Source organism: Rhinolophus ferrumequinum, chromosome 23 (genome assembly GCF_004115265.2).
Source record: "Rhinolophus ferrumequinum isolate MPI-CBG mRhiFer1 chromosome 23, mRhiFer1_v1.p, whole genome shotgun sequence".
Taxonomy (NCBI): domain Eukaryota; kingdom Metazoa; phylum Chordata; class Mammalia; order Chiroptera; family Rhinolophidae; genus Rhinolophus; species Rhinolophus ferrumequinum.
Genome location: NC_046306.1, coordinates 3,633,326 through 3,652,308, shown reverse-complemented (window position 1 = coordinate 3,652,308; position 18,983 = coordinate 3,633,326).

The following is an 18,983-nucleotide window of genomic DNA, read 5'->3' as shown; positions in this document are numbered from 1 at the left end:
AGATCCAGGTTGGGGAACCAAGATGGCGCGGGCTGGAAGTGGCATTGGAGCAGGCGTAGACTATGACTGGGCGCGGTGCCAGTGGGTGTGGCAGGGGAATGGGGTTGGGGGCAGAGAAAGGCATTTTAGGGGGAGACCAAAAAGTGAGATGGGTAAGAACATTTAGATCTGGGTTCAAGTCTTGGCTTCATGCTTTCTGGCTGTGTGGCCTTGGTCAAGCCCCTGCCCCTCTCGGATCCTGTTGCCTGACAAATTAAAGGGCAACCCAGTGCCGAACTTCACTCCCCACTGAGGGGCTTCAGAAGCCAGGCTATGGGTTTGGACTCCCCTGGCAGGATGGGGGAAGGGCCACCGCCTCTGGAAGTTTCTATACTGAGTGAGGCACAGTGTCATCACTCTGGCCAGTGGGGTGAAGGACCTCAGGGGCCGCGGAGGGGTTCCTATTGTTCCTGTTTCTGGGAACTTGTTTCTCTCAGCAGCCTCGTCGCTGGGGAGCATCCTGTCTAGGGTCTCTGGTAGGCTCTCCCCCTCTTACTTCCTTCCAGCTGAATGTCTGGAGAGCATTATGTGCCGGTGGGGCTCACAGAATATTGTTCTCGTCCAGCAGCTCCAAGAACGAATGCGCTCCCGAAGACCTGTGTCCCAGGGAGCCCGTCTGCCAGCATCTCCGGGGCCGAGGCTGCCTTCCGTGGGGGCCGTCAACATATAGAACTTATTTCTCATTTAAAAGAATTCTCCCCTTCCACTTCCTCCCCACGCAAACCGTGTTGCTCCCTCATCAAGCAGCTCCCCTCTTCCCGTCCTTGTGGAGGTGTTCTGAGAAGGAAAACAGGGGCCTGCACCTTTGGAGGGTTTTGACAAAAAGTCCGAGGGGACTTGGTGTCATGGGGAAGGGCCCTCCATGGTGCGTCTGCAGGGTGAAAGCTGCCAACGCTACCCCGACCCATGGCTCCACGCCGGGCACTGAGGCTGGGACTCAGAGACGCTGAGTGGCCTGCCCACAGTGGAATGGCATAGTTGGCACTTGATCCCAATCCTGACCCCAAAGCCCAGCTCCCAACTCCTCCGTGGAACTGCGTCCAGCACGATTGTCTCATGGCCACCTTTTAAGGCACAGCCAGGGGGCCGGGGTGCTGATGCTTTAACGGTAGTGACCAAGGTGTGGTTTTGCAGATCTTAGTTATTTCATGAGGGATTCAAGTCAGTTGGGTTTGAGGAGGAAGAGATACAAGATAGATGACAAATAGATAGATAGATAGATGCGTACATACATAGACAGGTGGGGCATTGTGGCCAGGCACGTAATTTACTGCCAGGCACACATCTCTGGGCCTCTCCTGGCTCTCGAAGCCCCCTCCCCAGCTGTGAGTCACCAGCCAGCGCCTGCAGCTGACAGCCTGTGATTCATCATCAGCCATCTGCTTTTTCACTGCTGGGGACAGCCAGAGCCCAGAGCAGGCGTGGGCTGGGAGGCGTTGCACCCTGACCCGACACAGCCCCTGGAAGCGGGGCCGGCCTTTCGAGATTGTTTGCATTTTTGGAAATGCTGGTCGTCGTCACCCAAGTCTGCAGACAGCAGCATCCCGCCATTCCGGGTTGGAGTTTCTAAACAGTCAGATAACCCTGTTCCCAGAGAAACTGCCCAAATGCCATTTATAAAGAGTGGCACGATTTAATGAGATAAAGCCTTCGGCACCCAGGAACCAATTCATGGTACTGGCTGTGATGAAATGGCTGTTTTCTTAATAGATACGCAAACTGAACACAACCCAGAGTTCTGAGCACTTCAAAGAAACGTCTCAGATCTAGCGTCTTGACATTTGGGGCAAAATCCAAACACTTGTCAGTCTTATCACTACCATAAAAATGATGTGTTTTTGTAATATTACGTGGGACCCATTTGCCATGGGAGAGATGCCCCAGCTGCTTTCAAGGCTCAAGCCAGTGTCTTCACCCTTTTTTCACATAATGCAAACACTATATTCCCATACCATCTTCTAGAGGGAACACTTCAGATGGATGGCTTGTCCAGGAGAAGTTTAAACAACTGGCCAGGAAATAAATATCAAGCTTTCACTGGCTCCCTATTTCCTCAAGGCAGCTGGTTTGCTAAAGACTCGAGAGTAGGTACATTGTGGCAAGTGGGCAACCGAGTATCAGACCTACTCCTTAAAAGGAAGAGACATTCTCCCCCCAACTCCCACCACAGTGGGTCCCCCAGACAATGACCTCCTTAGACCGCAGCCGCACAAGGCCCCCTTTGAAAGGGCAGTCACCCCCGTGGTGTGTGACTGTTCTGCCTGGCTTGGAGGAATGACTTCCTCCCCTGAGTTTTAAAACATTTATCATCCGTACGACTGGCCGGGCAATTAATCATGTACTACCTTGAATATCTCTTCTATTGTGGTATTGAACGGCTGTTTAACCCTTATCAGCAGTGAAGTTTTAAATATCTTGTCTTTCTAACTAGACGTGAGCTTCCAGAGCGCTGGGCAGACATGCACCTGTCCCCCTCGCCTGCCCGGAGCCCAAATGGGCCCGGTCTTGTCACCGTCAGGAGAAGGGCTGTGTCTCCCCGTTAAGAATGCAGTGCTCAGTGCAGAGACTGATTTCTCGGGAGTGCCCAACAAAAGGTACCAGCTTTAGCATTGTTCTTCCTATTACTGTTGTGTGGCTTCTTTGAGTGTTTACCAAGCACCCTCCTGATGCCAGCTGCTTCAGAAACCACCTGGAAGTGGTGTCCATGGATCTCCTCGGAGGTTCTGGAGATCAGTGGGAAACCAGGTGGCGTTCCTCAGAGAGGGGATGCATTTATCCCTCAGTGACAAGTTGTGTTGCCTCAAAGGCCCTCGGTCAGTGTCAAGGACCCTTCAAGTCTGGGTGAAGTTGGTTGTTTTGGTCTCAAGAGCTGTGTGTAACTTTCAAAGACTAGAGGGTTTGTAGGAGGAGTGCCCCATCGATTTCTCCCCCAGAAAAGTCAGGAAGTGGCCAGAAGGGAGGAAGAGCTCCACCAGGGGGCTGGGGGTGTTGCTGGGGAGCTCACTGTGGGGGGACCCCATCACTCAGGTCCCAGCAACAACTCTTCCTGGCCAACACAGGAGGGTGGGGAAGGCAGATAGAGATAGATGTGAGGGGATGCCCGCCCTGGCACAAAGCACAAAACACAATGTTATATATTGAATCATATATTGAAAGGATACAATATGTAATAGAACATACATTCCATATATGATGTATAACATATCAAATACTGAAAAGTGTATGTAAAATGCCCTTGTCATTTTCAACACGACAGTTATCATTGGACCATCTGCTAGAGCTCTGCCTGTGTCAACTCTGTCACCTGAGTTTTCAAAGCTCCCTCTGGTGCCTGTGTGGAGCCTGTGTGGAGGTACTGGGGGACCCCAGAGCCCAGTGACGGGGGCTGTCATGGTTGTCATGGATTAGGGAGGTGGTGGGGAACCAGGATGGCGACATGGGTAGTGGCTGGTGTATTCCTAAGCCTTCCTTCCAGACCTCTCACACCTGAGTTCCCTGCTCCCTTTCTGACTTGCTCCACACCCCCTGACCCCCCAGCACCCTGTTTGCATGTTGTTCTCCCCTGTAAATGGGGGGCTTGATGAGGGCAGAGACTGGGGCTTGTCTGTCACTGCTTGCTGAGCCCTGGCAGGCAAGCAGGCAGGCATGCAATTAGGTCATTAGGTCTCTCCTTGTCACAATGACCCCATCTGTGGGCTTTGTTACAGCAACACAGGCCTAGAATAGGAGGAAGCTTATCTCCCAGGCTGTATATTATTCCATTCAAAACCTAGCCTTTTAAACCATGCTGCATTCCTGTCTGGGGTTTATGACTCTCACGGGGTCCATTCTGCAGCCCACTTCCCAGCAAAAGCCGGATTTAGGGACAGCTGAGACCAGCCCCAGGCCCCAGAAGGAGAGAGACCTGCATTTCCCGAGGGGGCCCTTGGCCCTACAGACAATGGATCCTCTGTCAGCCTGTGGTGGTTACAAGGACCTAAAGACGCTTTCCTGCCCCGGTGTGCCTTTTAAGGAACAAAACAAGTTAAACACAGACACACAGACACAGACACACACACACACACACACACACACACACACACACACACACACCTCCTAGCAAAACTCCGCTATAATGGTAGAATCCAAAGCAACCTTACCTCCACCCGGACTTAAAGGAAAGAAGGTTGCGGCAGCCCTTCCTGAAGCCATCTTGGACCATGGGGCTTGTACAGCCCCTTGAGTTTTTCTACTGAGGTGGGACAAGGTGGTGCATGGCTGTGACACCCACCAGTACAATGAGCACGGCGGGGGTGGGGGTCTGGCTCCTCATGTTGCCTTCTCCTCTGGGGCGTCTGGATTTGAGGGCAGCACTGGACACCCAGGTACACCTGCCCACAGCCAGCCACTGCCCTAATGACCACTGTAGTGTCCCCTCCCCTGCCCCCAGGATTTCACATCCACTTGGAACCTCAATGACCTTATTTGGAAATAAGGTCTTTGCCAATGTAATTAATTAAGGATCTTGAGATGAAATTATCCGGGACTTAGGGCAGAGCCTAAATCCAATGACGTGGTGTCCTTAGAAGATGAGAGGACACAGAGATACCATTTGATCAAAGACTGATGCCCTAACAGAGGTGAGACAACTAACCCACTGGCACATCACCTCCTCCAGGAAGTCTGTCAGGGTGGCCTTGGTGGTGATGAGCAGCAACACCACAGAAAGCCTAGCCCTCTTGCCATGGCCTCATCTGGCCACCATCCCCTCTGGCTTTGCCTCTTAAGGGTCTTGACATTACGATGGGTGGCTTCGTAATCCTCTCAAGATATGCAGAATCGGGCAGCGTAGCATGGTGTCTCTGTTACTCCGCTGCTCACTAGGATTGATGTGGCACATGTCAAGCAGGTGACCCCTGATCTCCCAGAGCTATATACGGAGAGACCTTCCCAAGGAGGAGCAGCCCAGAGCTCTATGTCAAACAGAACCCTGAAGCTCCACATGCAGTGATTGATTAGCAATGTCTGCTAGGAGCCAGGAGGGAAGTGTGGGGGCAGGCCTGCCATGGATTTACCATCCTTCATAGCTGAGAACCTCATTCTCCCTCCCCAAAGCCCCACACATTTTCTAGGTCTTAACCCAGTGGCATATACATGATAGATGTTAAAAATATTTGTTATTTGATCGATAGTTTATTCAGCAGTCATTTTATAGCCCAGTGACTACAAGCTAGATTAAGAAAGAGAGGATAAGGGAGTGAGGGGGAGAAGAATCTGGCTGCCAGATGGGAGACCGGAACGGTGCTGAAGTCCAAGGTCAACCATCTCGCCAATCTGGCCACAAGAAGTCATTCTTTCTGTCCCTACCAAGTACCTACAATGTGCCTGGCACTCACCTAGCTGCTAAGGGTACCGTGCCCTCTGCTCAGGAAAGCACTTTCCCTGTCTCTAATTTCATGAACTTTGTGCAAGGAAATCCCGCTCGTCTCCCCCAATGACCTTCAGAGTTGAGACTCTCACCCTGGGCTGCAGCTCCCGCCCTCCCGTCGGAGAGGGAAGGGGCCGCAGGTTCTGTTTGTCAAACATGCTATGAAAGCAGCCCTCAGCAGGCGGGAGAAAGGCCCTATTTAATGGGGCCTTGTCAGGGAATCCAGAGCTTAAACTCTCTTCTTGAGAAAGAAAAAACACCATATAGATCCACACCCAAAAATGCATAAATGTGGGCGTGATTTATTAGACCACATGTCAACCAGTGTTTTCTCTCAGTGACTGTGAAATCTTTCCTCCTCTCTGACCAAGACACCAACAGTATGGTCCCTGTATATGTTTTCCCACTTTTTCCAGAGCCAAGAACCAGGAAACAAGTTAAAAATCAAAATATAAGAAAAGTAAAGTTCAGGCTGTGCCCACCACGGTTGGGGAACCATGAGGGCGTTTTCTCAAAGACGGCCCGGCTCCCACCCAGCTTTCCTCAGGGCCAAACGCTCCCGACAGGACCAGATGTGCTCAAAGCACGCAGGCCCTCTTCCTGCACTGCTGGCCCTGGTCAACACACCTCTCACAGAAAGGGGCTGATGCTCCAGGACCAAGGGGCTCCTGAAGGCTTCTCCATGTTCCTGTTGCCTTTCTGAGTGTTCAGAGGAGGCGACACCCCCTCCTGAACCACAAGAGAGGCCTCCCCAGTGATTACACACAGGGGGGGCCGCCTTGCACCAGCTTTGAGCCAAAGTCGCTCCCTGGTTCCCCGCAGTGTCACTGTGCTCCAGCCCTTGAGTCACCAAGAGCTTTTCGAAAGGGCGCGTGGCCAGACAGTGACCAGCATGGGGACACCATCCAGGGTCTCGGATGTGAAGAGGCCTGGTCTCCACCTGGGTGATTTTGCCCTCAGGGGACATCTGGCAGTGTCTGGAGCCATTGGTGATTGTCACAGTTCTGGGGGTGACGGTGCTACTGGCATCTCATGGGTTCAGACCAAGGGTGCCGCTGAACACCTGACAATGCACAGGACAGCCCCACAACAGAGACCTGTCGGCCCCGGAAGTCCATAGTGCGGAGGCTGAGAAACTGATCTAGAGAGATTTCTGTCCTCCCTCCCTTCTTTTACACCCTTGCTGCTGCATGACCGGCCCTCCTTCTGTCAATCGGGACCCTCCTGAGGGTCAAGAATTGATGTTTCCATTGAGGAGGGGACAAACCAAGGAATCGAATGGGGGCGTGGCTTCCTGGGATGGGGGTGTGGCTTCCTGGGATGGGGGTGTGGCTTCTTGGAATGCCAGGACAGTCACCTCCCCTCCTTCCTCACTCTCTCTGTCCTACTTCATTTTTTGACGGGTGGCCTGCTGCACCTTTAAAAATAAAAACGCGTGAGAGAGTGTGCCAAAAACATTCCTACAGCCTTTCCCACCAGAGGAAAGAAAGTAGAGCCAACTGGAGATCAGTGGTTGTGGAGAGACCCAAAAACATCAGAAAGAAAGAAAATGTTCTCAATGGTGAATGTCCCTGGAACAGAGAGAAGAAAGCCCTGGCTGGCCCTCTGTGCGTGTGTCACATGGAGATGGTCTGTAGAAATTCCGGGAGCAGGGCCTCACAATCCTCCGGTTCCAGGCGACCACAGAGATGGGGGAACGAGACCACCCAGCTGGTGGGAGCCCTCCAGTCCCAACATTAAAAGGAAAGGCCAACGCAGAACCTTCTCCGTGGCTGAAGCTCGGAGGGCCCGAATGAATGCTTCTAGCCTGAGGGAACGGCAGCTCTCCAACCGCAGCCCTCAGGGACTTGAGCATTTCGGAACCAGAGGGGACCGCTGAGGTGGCCCACATGGGAAGTCTCCAGGACTCAATAGATTAGATTAGAGCCTGCCACATCCCATGTCCTGGTGGCATCCTCTGGTTCCCGCTGCACTCCTGCCCCTCCCTCCTCCTGCTGTGCTGTGAACACACCTGACACGCTCCTACCCCCAGTCTTGCCTTACTGGTCCCTTTCCCTGCGACACTCCTTCCAGACAGTTTCTCTGCTTCCTTGTCGCGTCCTCCTAGAGGCCTTCCCTGACCACCCCTCCTATGAGTCTACTGTCTGCCATGATGCAGGGGTCTTGTGTCTTGCTGGCCATGCCTCACATATAGTAGTTGCTCTGTCAATATGTCAATGACTGGGTCACACTCCCGTTCCGGGGGCACTGCTGGGTTTGTCCTCCGAGGACTTGCTTACAAGGTGCTCCCAGCTGAGTGGGCTTAACTAAGGTCATCACGGATGACACTAGTAGAGTCCCCCAAAATTACCATGACGGAGATGCTGGGCGTGGGCTCTGGAGCCAGCCAGACCTGAGTTCCACCTTGGCACTACCTCTTCATGACCTCAGGTCAGCCACAAGCAGCTGCTATTTTGTCTGTAAAACAGGAAGGTAGAAGCCTTGGTACCTAGGGCTGTTTGGACAGTTAGATGAGATGATTTGTTTGGGGTGCTGAGCACAGTGGTAGCTACAGCACCCCCTCCCCACAAGGAGAAGCATGGCTAGGCAGAGTTTCTTGGGAAAAAAATGGGATGGTTTTTCTCCGTGAGCCGAGAGCCTGGGATGTTTCTTTCCCAGTAGGTCCTTTGGGGACCAACGAATTGTTCCACCCTCCATGTGCCTCTCATTTAAAGACCGAGGAACTTTGGAAAAGCCGCTCCCTGCATATGGGAAGCTCAGTCATGGGATCTGCATGAAAAGCATCTCAAAGCCGCCTTACTTGGCCTTCAGACATGCACAGCCCCTTCCCACTACCCTTTCCAAATAGTAAAGATTGCCTGCTGCAGCTCCCTGCACTGAAAACAAAAGAATTATAGAGTTGGTCGCTGTTAACATTCCCAGCAGTGCTGTCAGGGGCCCAGGGAGCCCCACCCCAGCCAGGCCAACCGCCGGGGGAAGGCAGGCTGCCCCCTCACCTCTCCCGGATTCACGCAGGCCTCCAGCCACGCACCCCCCAAGTCAAGAGAAATGCTCCTCAATAATTCTCCATTCTGGGCTGGACAGCTGAGTTTCCAAGGAGCAAGGAAATTATCATACCCAGCTCTCCCCTACCACTAGAGATCCATCTGTTGCCTTGAAAGTTCCTTCAGGACCAGGGCCACTGGCCAAGGCTGATACATTTGAGAAGAGCAACCCCTCATTTCACACTGAGCTGCACCCTGAGCCCACAGACTGGTGCCGTGTGCAAGCTCACGCAGCCTCCCGCCAAACTTCATGCCCAGGTGCCTTCGGCAGCGGTGCAGTCCAGCGCGCTGTGGCCCTGTCACTCTGCACAAAGCCTGGCTTTCCCAGCTTGTCTTGCAGGCCAGTCCCCGCAGAGCATGGGGCCTGGGGCCATTCCCTGCAACTCGAGTTGGGGTCGCTGCTTTCTTCCCACTGTGATAACCACCTTTTGCTCTCGGGAGGTCCACTCATTCACTATTCATTTATTCTTTCATTCACTCAACAAATATTTACAAAGCCCTCACTCTGCGTGAGTGTCATACAGAAATGACTTTGGCATGCGTGGTCCCACAGCTCTCTGTGGTTCCGAAAGGAAGATAAGAACATTCTGGTTTTCAGTCCATGAGGCTCACTGCTCTTTTGCTCTGCTCAGCATCAACCTTTCCTTCTCCTGGTAGCAACACCCTCATTCTCCTCTGGAAAGCATCCCTCCACCTGCCATAGTGGTTGGGGGACCTGGCCCAGCTCTGGCTCTCTCATGAGCAGGTGAGCTGGGCTGGGCAGATAGAGCATCACTCCCCACCCAGAATAGAAGTTGAGTGGGTTAGGGTTGAGGGTCCTGGGACCCAAGTTAGGCCAGTGAGACTCAGTTCTGAGACCTTTACTGGAATGACCAATGAGACTGAAAACACTGTTCAAGGCTAAAGAATCCATTCCTGCTTGCATCAACCCAGGAAGGCTTCCTGAAGGTGGAGCATCAGGCCTTTAAATGATGGGAGGGAAGGGAATGCAGCCAGCACTCCCACATGATGGTCAGCCATTTATTGAAGACATACTATGCACCGGGTGGTTCCAAGAAAAGCTGGATGTAGTCTAAGCTAGCGTGTGGCTTAGCAAAAGGGTCAAAATCCTTTCACCAGCATATAAGTGATTCCCAAACAGCTCACTCTATCCCCTGCTTGTGGACTAGACCATGATCTAAATGAGTTCATCTCCAAAGTGAGAAATGGCACCAGTCACCCCAGAGAACCACACACAGGAGAGACTGGCTTCATAGTGGACTTTGGGAGGATGCTAATTCCTTTCTGAGCGACTCCACTGTATGCTAAGGGCGGCCTGGGAGTCAAACTGGGTTCACAGCCAAACCCTGGCGCTGAGCAGCTGTGTGACTTTGGGCAAATGCTTCTTTTCTCTGGCTAACGTGGTCTCTAGGCATCTACCCGATAAAGTTATTTCTAAATCAATTAGACAGAGGCCAGGAGGCTTGGAACAGGAGCCAGCACACATGGGGCTGACCGACGACCCCTCAGGAAGATGGCTTCCATCTGTCAGGTTTTGAGAGGTTCTTCCTCAGCTGAACTCCCGAAGCCCTCCGTCGCTCCCAGCCCAGGTCCCAGAGCCGCTTCTCCCCTTTCGTGTTTCTTCTGTTCCAGGCAGAACAGGGCAGAAAATTCTGTCAAATAAAGACAGAAGTGCTTGATGTTGCTAATGGAATCCCAGGGAAATGAAGCGTAAAACCACGAGAGTTAGTCAGCTTCACATAACGGGCCCTGGGAAGAACTCCTTAGCAGGAGGAAGTCTGAATTCCTTGGAAAGAAGGAATTCTGGTGAGACCCTCAGGGAGCTGGGCCTTCCTAGCACAGATGCTGGATGGAAATGCCTGCAAGTCAACCTGAGGCAAAGATCAAGATGTGAAATCTCTCTCTCTCTCTCTCTCTCTCTCTCTCACACACACACACACACACCAAGACCATGTTTCATCCCCATTTTCCAAAGGAAAAGCTGTGTGTGGGCTTTCACCTGGCCAACTTTGAAAGATGCATGCTCTCCAGGATGCTCTTAGAATAAAATCCAAACTCCACGCGTCCAAGGCCAACAGGCCTTGGCTCTGACCTCACCCTGCACAATCTCCTCCGTGACCTGCCAGCCTGCCCAGCTCTTTCCACGGCCTTGAAAACTCAGGCTTGTCCTTCCTCTGAGCCTCTGACCTCCACAGTGCTTTAGCCTGAGTGATCTTTGATTGGCCATCCCCGCTGCCAGACACCAGCCTAACACCTTCCAAAGCTACCATACGAGGTCCACATCAGCACTGAGGGAAGAAGGGAGGTGTTTTAGGTGAAGGGATGAACTCCTGAGCCTGGCACGTCATGGTCTGTGGTCCAGCCTCTGTCTGCCCACCAGCCGCCTGTCCCAAGTCCACCTTGCTCCCAACACTCCTCAAGGGTCTGCAAACACCCCGGGCTCGTCTGGGCTGTCCTCTCTCCCCACAATACCCATCCACCGGGTATCCCTCAACACCCTTTAATATTCAAGTTTCAACAATGTCTCCTCTGGGAGTCTCAGCCTTTCTCTGTGCCCCTCCCTGCAAACACCATTATTCCAAGTTTCTTTTGCCTCTTCCCAGAGATAGTTCAGTCACTTACCCACAAAATATGTATATTTCTTCTCACATGAAAGATAGCATACGGTATATATTTTTTCGGGATCTTGCATTTTTGCTCTTAACATTATATCTTGGAGACCTTTCCAAATCAATACATCCTGAACTGCTTTATTCTTTTTTAACTGCTGCCTGGGGTCCCCCAGGGATGGACAGTAACTTACTCAGCTGGTTGCTTTTTGTTGCAGTTCAAATTGTCTGCACTTTTTCACTCTGATAAACAACATTGCAGTGAACATCTTTGTACATGCCCAGACCACACTCTGGCCTTCTGACACCTGGCCAGCTTCTGGCACTCGACAAGATCCCCTCCAAAAAGCTCCCCTCAAGCCTTACTAAGTTAGGCTGGCTGCCCTCTTGGCTTCCAGGCTCCTGGTGCGTCCCTCCACTGTGACACTTGCTACGAGATATCCGTGCCTCTGAGTTGCCTCGTGTCTTGTTCATCTCTGACTCTCGAGGACAATGCACAGTGCTTGGCACACAGTAGGCATGCACTAAATGCTTGTGAACTAAATGAACATCAAAATTAAACCCCTGACTCTCAGGGGACTGCAGTCGTGCTCGCCCTGATTTCTTTCTGCATCCTCACCTCCCACTGGGCTCAGTGGGGCTTCCCACCTTGTCCTGAGTCCTGATCCTGATCCTTCAGCTTTGCTTGTGTTGTTTTCTCCTCCTTGGGGTGCCCTCCCTTTTCTTTCCCATCCTTCAAGACACGGGTCTTCCTCCACCTCCTTCGTGAGGGACGCTTTCTCCGAAATACCAATCTCGCTCTTTCCTGAACGGCTACTGCCTTTATAGTCGCTTCAGCATATTTTTTCAAGCTCCATTGCTCAGTAATTGTTTCCCGTCTGTTGGTTTTGTGTCCCCAGCTAGACTGTGAGTTCTTTGAGAGCAGAGTGTCTTATATAACTCTAGTGCCTCCCACAGTGCTGGGTTCATGGTAGCTGTTAATACTTCTGTATTGGCAAAGCAATTGGTTGCTTCATTGATTGAGTCAGATCTTCGTGCTGATTGCTGGAAATTGTCCTCAGGGCCCACAGAGGCGCTAAACATCACGGTCCTGATAACCTTTCCAGTAGGAGACACATCCACGTATAGAAGCCTGTGGGTACTGGCTCTGTGCTAGATAGACCTCTACCCAGCCTCCTTAGACTGGGCCTTCTGCAAGGCTGACATCAGGTTCAAACCTGGTTACATCAGATTTTATCACTCCGCCAGCCCCATAGATCTGCTAACATCTGTCCTGTGGAAGTCGCACGTAACACGCGTCCTGCTTCTCTGGCTCTTTGGGAGATACGGAGCCCCCAGACAGAATCGAATGAGCTTCCCCCAGACCCCACGTCCAGTTATATTTCCAGAGATAATTTGACACGAGTCCGACTCAATCAGCCTTTGTTTCCATCAAAAAGACAGGAAGCAGGCTGTCTCTCCCATTAGGGCGGAATAGTTAAGTCACATCTAATAGAGCCGAAGGAAATATTTAACTAGGTTTGCGACTGAACTTTGGAAGGAAAAAAAGAGAAAGAGGGTTCCAGAGACATGTGTTTATCACCAACATTCCAACCTTGAGGCTCAAATTGATTTAGACTTCTGGCTAAGGATGAGCTGGCCTTTCAAAGGAAGGAGGGGCAGTGCCCACTGGAGATGCAAAATTCAGCTGGATGTTTTTTCTCTGTCCTTGGTTTATACAACCTTCTCATTAGCCCAATCCCCCTCAGGGCACTTGGGCTTATGGATAGTTTCTGATTATAGGGAACAGGCCCTGAGGGCATCTACCTGGGCTCCGGGTGGCCCAGCCCAGCCTCACAAAGCTCACCTCTGAAACCCTGGGCTTTGGCTGCAAAACAAAGATCCGTCTTCCCACTGTATTAAGCTGTAAGATGCCTACCCAGCCCTCTCTGATTCTGGTGGGCTCATCCCACTCCCCCCTCCCACCCGACAGTGATGCTCAAACGTCTTCCTTTGGTCATGTACAATGAGGGAATGCTTCCTTTGGCAGGCACTGGGGACTCAGATATGAGTGGGCCAGCGCCTGCCCTCCCTACACTCCCCATCTAGCGGAGGAGACAATGAAAACAGATCAATACAAGACAGGGTGGCATATCCTGCAGGCCATGAATGAACACAGTGGTTTGTGCTCTGAGAAGCAAAAGTGACTGATATTGCCTAGGGGGGTAGGGAGGGGCTCTCTGGTGACATCTGAGATTGATCTTAAAAGGTGAGTGAGAGTTTTCCAGGAGAAGAGGGTGGGAGTGGAGGGAAGTATTCAAGGTAGAGGATTTCAAATGTCAAAAGGGACAGAAAGGGTAAGCATGGAACATGCAATGGTCCACCAGGCCTAGGGCTCTGCGTGGGCATGGCTCGAGAGGCCATGGCACCTCAGGCTTTCAGAGGCAAAGTTCAGGAGTGAATTGTCTCCAGTAGGCAGCAGGATAACAAAGCAGGTATCTCTAATCAAGAGAGGAACATGGACAGATTGATCTCTTTAGAAAGGCGATGGTTTCAAGAATGTCCCTGCCCCCAGGACTAGCATTGGAGGCATTGAGACCAGTTAGACAGGCTGCTGTTGCAATTTTCCAAGCCAGAGATGAGACCAGAGGAGAGGCGGTGGGGATGGGAAGGAGGAAGGACTGTGGGGAAGGCAGCGCCTTTCGCACTCTGGCTATGAATGGCGTACTGGCTCAGGCAAAGAAGCGTGAGAATGGTGGAGGATACCAAGGCTGTGTCTAGGGGGACTGAATGACTAGGGGTCATGGATAAAGGTCAGGAATAGAGGAGGGAAGCTGGCGGTTCATTGAGGGACATGTAGGAGGACATGCTCCATGCAGCTGGAAGCTGGAAATCCACAAGAAATGCTCAGAATGATAGGTGAGGGTGGAGGGAAACAGCCTATAGGGTAGGTGGTCCCTGAAACCATGGGTAGGTGAAGGGAGAGATAAGAAATGCAAGGACAAAACATTGGGGGCAAATCAACATTTGGGGGTTGGGCCACAGAGAGATTGCAGAGGAGGAGAAGCAGTCACCACTGAAGTTCCAGAAGCCAGAGGAATGACTTTCAATAAAAGGCAGATGGCAACGTATAAGGGACACAGATTAAGGACTGAAAACTGGCTTAAGGCAGAAATCTGTTGCATTTGAACACCCAGCATCCCTTTTTTTGGGCCCAACACAGTGATTTCAAAAAGGGGGAACTTGCAGTGCATTTTGTGTGGGTGGCTCTGACCCTGTCACCCTCACCTGCCTGAGTCCGGAAGTGGTCACATGACCGAGGCCTAACCAATCGGATGATCACCACTTTCTGACCACAGTTTAGGGTTGAAAGGATAAAAATGTGACTCAAGATAGACCAATGAGTGTCACTTCTAGGACTTTTGTTGAGACCCTTGGGAAAGAAAAATATCTTTTCTGTTGGGGTTGCTGTGCTGTGAGATACCAGGGCAGAGCTTCCAGATATCAATTTGCCACCTGCTGGGAGAACTAGCCTGAGCATGAAACCAACACAGGAAGAAAGGAGCTGCGAGACAGACTCTTGTTTTTATCATTTGCCCTCTGTATCCAGCTATGCCTAGAATTTTTTTTCTTTTTAAGTTAGTTATTTGGGCAACACATTTGCTTTCAAGCTTAAGTCGATACGATTTGGGTTCTGTCACTTGCAACGAAAGGAGTCCTGACCCATACAAGGCCACATGGCTATTGAGAGGCTGCTGGTTACAAAAGTGACATCTGGAAAAGACTAGAGTCCAGTTCTGTACTTGCACATCACACAGAATACCACAAACAGGTCAGTGGTTATGGCCACGGGGGAAAAAAAAACCCTAGAAACGGATGAGCTGGCTGTGTCAGCATGAAAACACAAAGATTTCCTTTATATTTTTCAAGGGTTGAGTCATACAGGCCAGCCCTGGCTTGGCACATCAACTTATTATTCCTGCCAAGGGAGATGGTTAAGATGGGAAGGTTGATTTATTTGAGTACACACGTGTCAACATCATCCTGAAAAAAAAAAAAAAACTGCAGAAAGTATGCTTTGCTGGCATGAGCTATTATCAAAGAGGCCTCTTTCTTGGCCTCCAAGACCAAGAGCTATGAGGTTAGACATTGTTTGAGTCTTGAAGTTGACCGAGCATGGGCCCAGGGCCCTGGGAGAGGTCGATTTTTTCCCCAATGCCACAGACAAGGTGGGGGGACTATTTTATATGGGGTGGTCTGAGACTGGAGTCATGAGAAGGAGCCCATCACATGGAGATCCTAGGTTGGAGGGAACAAGAAGTGCTAAGGTTTGAGGACTAGTCAGAAAGCCAGTGAGTCTGAAACACAGTGACTGAGAGGGGGATAGAGGACCACCAGACTCTCTGTCTGTGCCACCCATTTAGGGGCTTGGCCATCCGGAATTCTCCAGGACTTAATATATTTACCCTCATCTTTCCGTCTATCAGTCCATCCATTCATCTATTCCACAAACATTTATGACACCAGACAGTAGACAGCACTGCGTCTTGAAGGAACTGTTCACCAGCAGAAGGGGGAAGACCCGCAGCCTGGACAGAGAGACTACATAGCCAAGGCCTGGAAAGGAAGAAGTTCGCCACCTGCGTGGGGCCTGTTGGGAAGGACCTAAATGCCCGGCCACCATCCCCAGGGACACGCCACCATGTTGAGAGAACAGGACGCCTATATGCAAAACACCAGGAAATGTTGATACATGAAAGAAAAAGTTAACGAAATGCATGATTCTGGGATAATCGGAAAGTCTTATACTATATTCTATACAGCCAAGTGGCAGCAGGGACCAAAGGCTTAAGAAAAAGTGAGAAGAGAAACACTGAAAATGGAGACTATCTCATCAATTAGCTTAATTTTTTTCCTGCCAACCAAGAAAAGACCCTCATTAGTTACTATTAGTGATGGCCTGGTGTAGAGAGCACCTGTTTTCTGCTGAACGTCGCTGGTGTGGGCCAGAGGGAGTTGTTTCAGGGCCTCAATCAGGCAGTGACATGATGAGATTTGTGCTCTAGAAAGGTCACTGCGGCTGCAATGTAGAAGGTGGGTGGAGGAAAAGAGAGAGTGGTTAGTAGGAGGCTGTTGGAGAGACACGGGTAATGAGAACCAGCATTTGGGCAGAGGCAGTAGGGACTGGTGGAGCTGGGCACAGCCACTGCTAGATTTTTAGAAATGGCCACTGAATTGAATTATCTGGTTAAAAAAAAAAAAAAGAAAAGCCTAATGGACTTTGGACAACACAAAACTGTTGCCTCTCTGGAGTCTCCGGCTTGAGGGAGGCATCGTGGCTAAAGACAGAGCTCGGGAGTTTTCAGAGGTTGGAAATACTCAAGGTTTTGAGGAGCTATTTGGGGAGACAGAACACATGAGCTGCTGTTTCCTAAATCTGGCCAGAATCTGCCTATTATGTCAGATGTGTGCAAAGCAGACATTCATTAAGCTTGGGGGCTTTTGCTGCTGCTCATCTTGATAAAAGAACAACCATTTGTCTTTCTATAGGCACTAGAAAGGCCAAAGTTCAAAGGTGTCCAGTGGCTGTTTAAACCCCTCTTCTATGTGAGAGTACATCGTAGGCACGTCTGGATTCCCAGGCCACAGAACAAGAATCTTGAAAATGTGCTTGGAGAGTTTCCAGTTCCCACCACCATGCCTTGCTCTTTGGAGTTTGCTGTGCTGCCTTCCGGGGAGACTGGAGCCAACGGGAGCTCTGTGGCAGCAAGACGGCTGCGGTAATCGAGCCATGTTGCCCATTTACGGAGCACTTACTGTGCGCCGGGCCCCAGTGAGGGCTTCGTGAGGCCTAGCTCATCTAAACCTCCTCACCCAAGGAGGTGAGTAGCACACTGCGGACCCATTCTGTCTGACCACTAACCCAGCTGCACTAGAAACCTTCTTCCGTGCCTGCCATCGTCCCCCTGTAGTCAGGGAAGTCCATCTTTATGGTTCCCTGCTGCACAGATTAAGATGCCAAGAAGACAATGAAACACTTGTCTCCAAAAGTGACTTCTTGGATCCATTGGCAAAATGTTAGAAAGTGGGTCCGAAGCCCAAGAAACAGGACACCCAGGCTCTTTGAGCTTGGGGAGTATTACAGAATCCTACCCCAGGCCAAGAATGAGTCACAATGAAAGCTTTTAAAATATAAAACCATCAACCTAGATTTCAATTCCAAGGAAACACATACTTGGCCATGAGGGAATGCTTTAAAAAAAAAAAAAAAATCAGGCTTAAGCCACTTGACAGGAAAATAAAACAGCCAAGGAACATTCAAGTAGAATGATTTACATCCTGTCCCCTCCCGTCACCTCCCTTCCAATATGGGTCAGAGCAATCTCTGCCAGTCTGCACGTCCTCTCCGGGCTCCCCGCTTTTCACTTAACACTATTTCACGCATGCAATCCTGGGCCGGGTTAGAGCTGCCGGGTGCCGCCTTTAGGTTGCTATGCCAATCTCATGGATTCTTCATGATTTCCCTGTGCTTGGGCTCTTGGTTTGCTTGGGGTGGCTGTTTTGGGAATACGAAGATTTTTCTTCCATTATTTATGTGTGCAAGCACTGTTCATTTCTCTCGAAGAAACGGAAGCTTGATTGATTTCCTAACTGTAAGAAAGAAATTGCCCCGCGATAAATATTTAAGGCTGATGGGGAAGGGTGACCACCATCTGCTAAAACACCAGCTCAGGAATTACTCTCCCAGGGAAGGGAATAAATGGATAACCATCCTATATAATATTTGCTCAGTACCTGATAGTTTACAAAGGTGTTCACTTATCTCACTTGATTTTCACAATAACCCCGTAGAAGTAGACAGGGCATGGATTACAAGGATTATTAAAACCCCACATTTTTTCTTCACAGATAAGGGCTATAAAGGCTTAAAATCACTTGAGGCATGTCGCAGAGTTTGGTGACTGAAACGCGGGTCTCTAATTCATTCATACACATATTTTAAAAACATTTATCCGGAGCCTATTCCAAGCCAGAGGAAATGGCAGTGGGTACACAGATGAATAAAACACGGTTCCTGCGTAGGAGGAAGATCACGTTCTAGCCTGGGGGAGAGAGCCAGGAGAAGTAAACAAGTCTCTGCTTTGCAAGGTGATGAGTGTGCTCAAGAGAAAGGAACAGAGTGCGGACCACATTTCTAATCTGATGTTCTTACGAAGACCAGCTCGGTTGTTATTTACAACATCTGTCCTCCGAAGGGGGGAGTAAAGGGTCTTAGCTGTGTGCCTGGGGTCAGCTGTCACTGGGGGGAGCAGGGGGTCAGACGAAGTGTGGGGATAGAGCTCTCCCTCATTTGGCAAATGTGCAAATTTTCCTGGGTGTCGAGCTAAGCAGGCTCCCCGAATTTCCCTCCACGAGATAAATCAGGGTCTCTGCCTTTAGAGCGGCCGCAGCCTCCAGCTCGGGGAAAGCAGGCTGCTCGCTGTCTGCGGCTTACACGCGGCGGCGAGACGCGCGGCGAGGTTTTGTGCCGCCCGGGCAGGGTCCAGGCCTGGTAAAGTGCGAGCGAGCGCCCTCCCTCTCCCATCGCCCCGGCTCTGGAAGCCACAGCCCCTTCCTCGAATGTACGCGCCAGCCCGGCTCTCTGGCTCTCCCGTTTCAATGGTTCTTTTATTCTACACATTTTGATGTGTTTCCCAAGGATGTTTTTAACATTAATTTTTAGTTACACAAGTGACGCATAGAAACATTGTCTTTTAGAGACATGTACATGTATATATGTATATGTACTGGGTGGCCAGCGATTCGGCGGAGCCGGTTCAGGACCCCTCCAGCAGCCGTCCCAGGCAGCTGGCTGAGCGCCGACACCGGCTTTGTGTGGCTCCTCTTTGCAAGCCCAGCGCTTAG